The sequence below is a fragment of the Castanea sativa genome, chromosome 6, assembly GCF_040712315.1.
Source record: "Castanea sativa cultivar Marrone di Chiusa Pesio chromosome 6, ASM4071231v1".
Taxonomy (NCBI): domain Eukaryota; kingdom Viridiplantae; phylum Streptophyta; class Magnoliopsida; order Fagales; family Fagaceae; genus Castanea; species Castanea sativa.
In genome coordinates, this window is record NC_134018.1 from 37,344,142 (window position 1) to 37,349,739 (window position 5,598).

The 5,598-nt window shown below is 35.8% G+C and overlaps 1 pseudogene; it reads right to left on the minus strand.

Moving 5' to 3' along the window:
• Window positions 1–319: 319 nt before the first annotated feature.
• On the minus strand, window positions 320–1,966 carry LOC142638733 (uncharacterized; annotated as a pseudogene).
• Window positions 1,967–5,598: the final 3,632 nt, after the last annotated feature.

Genomic DNA, 5,598 nt, shown 5'->3' on the forward strand with positions numbered 1-5,598 from the left:
TCACTAGTCAGGCAGTTGTGGGAAGGATCAAGCTTTGAGGACTTAACTATGCCAAAAAAAAAATGTCTAAGAGGTTATTAATATTAGGACATATGAAAAAATAAAAAATTAAAGGAACAGGTAAACATAAGAAAACGGAACAGGTAAGCATACATTACACATGACAATTAATTGGTAACCATTGCCTTACATACACACCCTTGGTAAGCATTTTAGTTTATACCAATAAAAACAAAAGAAAATTCACATAGTACAACAGGTACAACACTGAAAATCCGATTACAACACCAATCCTATCAAGACAATCCCCTTTCCTTCACTAAAAATGAAATTCAGGGTGCCTTTGGTACTCATTTTCTAGCCACTTCAGCTGGATGTCCTTGTCATCGCAAAGTGCTGCGAACATGTGCCTACCCTTCTCTTTTTCCATGAAGTAGACGGTGCTGAATAAATGAAGGTAATGACCCGAGTGCACCCCGGGAAGACTCAACACCATGTCTAGAATTGTTTTAACCTGAGTAGTTGCTGTAGAAGCAAATGGTGTACGGGTACCTACACTCCTACTTTCAAGAAAAACCTCTGAGATGCTCTTCAAAGAGTCGGACATCTCTTGCGCAACTGAACGCTTTTTTTTTTTTTTTTTTTGATTTCTTGCAAATTGGCTTGAAAAGGTGGACACTGGTTGCCAAGCCTTTCCCCTTAGTCATTGTCAATCCTGCCCTCGACGATGATGGACCTTGAACCTCCATTGCGTCAACATTCAGAAAAGGTTCACATTGGGGATCAACAAATTGTGTGCTATCAGCAGAGTCCCCAGAACCTTCGGTGGTTTCCTTTGGCATTTGACCACTTGTGCAGAATGCATTTTTTCCCGTTGCAACCGTGCCTCCAAACATGATGTTCAACGCCTCACGATTCGGCAAACATTTATTTTTGAAGGTTTTTGCACTGGGACATGCCTACATGTGGAGAACCAGTAGTTAGAACACAATAATATAGTTGTAAACAGTAAAGTTTTTCACAATCATGTATATTCAACTAACCGTAATCTTTCGGGTCCACCACTCATCAGTGGCCTAAAACAGCCCAGTGCTAGCATCATAACCCAACCCACTCTCATTGTCAAAACAGTCGTTATACTGCCTCCACCCTTTTTTCAGATGATCCCATTTGTTTTTAATCTGCAGTAAAGTCACCACTTTTCCAAAATGGTTATCCAACTGCTGAATCACTGCATCAACCCCAATTTTGGTTAGAAATCCTCCGCTTCTCTAGCCTTCTAGGACTTGAACAGGACAGAACTCACAAAAAGCTTGTAGTTCCTTAATGTCTTTCCAGTCAGCTCTCAGATCATTACTAGCACCGTCCTTCGATTTCTCCTTAACCATTTTTGCTACAACTTCCTTCTATACTCATTGAGGCATTTCAACAAACAGTTCATGTGCATATCATATAATCAGTTAGGCATGCCCACATGAAAAATGCAAAGTGAACTCACATATACATTATATACAACAGAGGTAGGAAGAGAATTTACATGTGGTATTACATGAAGGATCAAGAAACCCACATTATAGTGTCATAGAAAACACAAAAGAACCACACACAAACGTTGAACACAAACACCACACACAACCGTTGAACACAAAAAAAAAAAAAAAAAAAACATCCACAGATTGATGAAGCCTCATGGATCACATTATAACCACACCAACAGATGAGAGAACATGAGAAATTAGAGGCAACTTACCCGTGAATGCAGAGACCCACAGTGGCGGCAACAATGTCCCAAGCGGAGAGAAGGTTTGCTCGCGCGAAGGAAGAACAGAGGGGGTCTTTTCAGAGAGTTCCGCGTAATGGGCTTTCTTCTACCATGTGTGCTCTGTTTTGATGGTTTTGTGGTTGGTGGGTAGGTGCAATTCATTGAAGAGGATTCGGACGGAGCATTGAAGAGGTTTGAACACATTCTGCCACGGTAGTTGGGAGAAAAGAAGAAAGCTGAAGAAGAGAAAAAATATCCGTTGAACAAAGGAGGAGCGCACCGTTTTGATCAAATGGAGCTGTGCTTGTGCAATCAGATGGAAGCTGTACGCACCGTTGTCATCACAGATGGCTTTGTGAAGGCTACATGGACACCCCATCACGCATGCGTTGGACTTTTTAATGAAACGGTGCGTCTTAGCTCTTTGTTTTTAGAAGGTGTCCATGAACAGTACCCCCCATGCATTTTAAATTTTAATGAAACGCTGAAAGCTCTTTTCTTCATCTGCGTTTCTCCTCAGCGCGTTTTTGTGTCACTGTACACGTGGGTCCCAGCATATCACAAACGCAAACGCACAGACACAGGGATAAGCTGGATCCAAACAGTCACTAAGCCTCATTTCTTTTAGCACTGTTAACAAAAACTCGGCTATAAGTTGGCTATAGTCTCATTTTTAGCAAACATAGTTTAAACTATTGACCTATAGGTTATGCCTATAGTTGTGTTTATAGGTGTTTATAGCTGCGTTTAGAAAATGTGGCTATAAGACCAGCCAAATAATTTTTTATTTTTATTTTTATTTTTCAGATGACCTATGGCTGGGTTTATAAAACGCAGCTTTAGCTTACCTATAGCTGCATTTGAAAAAACGTGGCTATTGATCTGTCAGACCTATAGTTACAGCTTTTAGGCAACAACTAAAAATGCGGCTATAGACCAAATTGACCTATAACCAAGGAAGTCAATACTGTACCGGAGGCTATACCGGTTTGGTCACTGGTACGATATATTTTGGATACTGGTCAATACTGGTGTACCGTTTCAGATTTACCGCTATTTTATATATTTAACATATATATATAATAAAAAATGTGAATTTTTTAGTTTTTATTTTCTTCCACTATCTTTAGTATTTTATTATTGTTATTATTATTATTATTATTATTATTATTATAATAATATTTTTTTTCCTATATCTAATTACTCCTTCCCTCGTTTTTATCACCTTCAGGTAATTTTCTTTCACACTTTTTTTTTTTTAATGTTTCACAGGCAGGCCTAATTGATAGCTCTTCCCATTTTGTCTTCTTTTTTTCTCCTCCACATCACTAGCTTGTCCTAGTCACCTGACACCTACCTCCAATTTCCAAGAACCTTTTATCTTCACACATTTAAACTTAACTCTTCAATTTTCAAAGTTCATTCATTCATTTATTTTTACTTCTGATCTATCTCCTTTAGTTTCACCTCACCTCTCTCTCTAGTTTCATCTCCTCTCTCAAGGTGGCACGGCCAGCCAGCTGCTCATTGGCGTTGCGTCTCAGTATCAGCGTTAAGGGAAGAACATACGAAGAAGGTAGAAAGTATAAATTAGTAGAAAGAAGCGTTTGTGTGTCTAAGTTAGGTACCGGTTTGGAATTTGTTTTCCGGCCGAAATCCGGTATATACGCCGGTATAGCCGAAACGACTCCGGTATGTCCGGTATTTAAACCGGTACGAAATATGCTCATTTTTGTGCCGGCCTAACCTCCGGTACGGTATATACCGACTGCACCGGCCGGTACGGTACGAAATAAACTTCCTTGCCTATAACTACGTTTTTAGGAGCTATAGCCTGCGTTTTTTTGTAGTGGTTAAAAAATGATGATTAATTAAAATAAAAAAGTGACAAACAACCCAAAAAAAAAAAAGCAATCACCCAATTATGTACTTATTAAATAAAACAAAAAAGTAACACATTTATTTAGCAAAAAACATTGTGTATATGCAAATGGATGAAGGAAAAAAAAAAAAAGCAAACAAAGCAACTAGACAAAAGGAAGAAGCCCATGTGCAAGTGCATATGGGCATTTTTGTCCATTAAGCAGCTCCATTTTTTCCCTTCAGTTTTTTTCCCATTTTGGAGAGAGAACTTTTTGGTAGACACCATCTATTTCCTTTCTCCCCACCCAACCAAACACACTCTAAAAAGTTTTCTTTCTCATTTTCCCTCCAATGTGTTCCATCCACCATATTTCACCTCCAAACAAACACACCCTTAGGCTTGGATCCAAATGAGGGAAGACAGAGAGTGTGAAACATGTATTATGAAGGGTTAAAGTAGCATATTCTATGGGTTGGATCAGATTGGATTGTATTATAAAGTAGCATTTTCTCTCCAAGGTTTTCCATCCACCATATTTCACCTCCAAACAAACACACCCTTAGGCTTGGATCCAAATGAGGGAAGACAGGGAGTAAACATGTATTATGAAGGGTTAAAGTAGCATGTTGGATTGGATTGGGTTGAGTAAAAATGAGTCATCTTAAATGGATTGCAAGTGAGTTGGGTTGACGATCAGGCTAAAGGTCAGGTCAAATTATGGGTTGATTAGTATTTTCTTACATAAAAAAATAAAAAAAATAAACAAAAAAATACTAAATGTCAAAAATAACAAAATATTAAAAATAAAAGTTAAATAATATATAGATTCTTATGTTTATACAATTCAAAATTCACTAATGATATAAAATAAAAAAGCTATATGTCGTTGATCATGTCAAGTTATTGGCCTTCTTAGGTGTACTTATTCCTATTGCTTCTATAATAATAAAAAAGTTATATTATAACTTGGAAACAAAAATAAATAAAAAAATTTTGAAATTAAAACATAACATACTAGGTAAAGAAGAATAAGTAAATATTTAATATGAATTGCACTTTAGTCTACTCAATGTTAGTAATAGATCCAACACTAAAAATTTTGATATGTGAGAATTGCAACTCAAGTTCACAAGTAATTTTGTCACTATCTTCACCTATATAAAAAAAAATTTAATATAGCTTAAGAATAACATGAAAGCAAGTCAATAAAGAATAAAAATTTTATAACTATGATTGTTTTATAAATAAATTAAATTACCTTCAAATGCATATAATTATTTTTTAGTGCACGACATAGCTTCCAGATTCTTAGGCATAAGACAAGGTCGGGTTTGAACCTGACCCAAAAAAGGCTTGGTTTGAATCAAATTAATCATTTTTACTCTAGGTAAAACGTTCTTGAGTTTAGGTCAAACTAATGGGTTTGGGTCTAATTTTGCCGGGTCTAAATCAAGTTAACGGTTGTGGGTCCCAAGTTAAGTTAATTGTATGCAGAGAAAAATATATGTATTTTATTTATATGTTATCCACACTACACTAAAAATAAAAGACAAAAAAAAAAAAAAAAAAAAAAAACCTTTGCTTTCATTATCTTGATCCACCTACACTAGGTTATGTATCATATTGAAACTTTAATCATGGTTATTTGATTTATTTTGAATTTTGAGACTTCGGTCTAAGTTTTTCTGAGACTGGAATATTAAGCTTAATTTTGCAAATTGTAATTAATTATTGAATAATCAACTTAAATATTTGAATGAAAGAATATAGTTTTTTTTTTAATATTAGATTTGACAAAATGACCTTAACCCTAATTCCTTTTATTATGAATTTTGGGTTAGGTTGGTTTTTAGAGTTACCATGAATTGAACTATATTTTTCAAATCGAGCAAGTCAATTTGAATTGAAAACTAGCTTAAACCTAATAAGTTGAAAACTACATTTAGGGGGCGTTTGGTTCGCTGTAATGTTA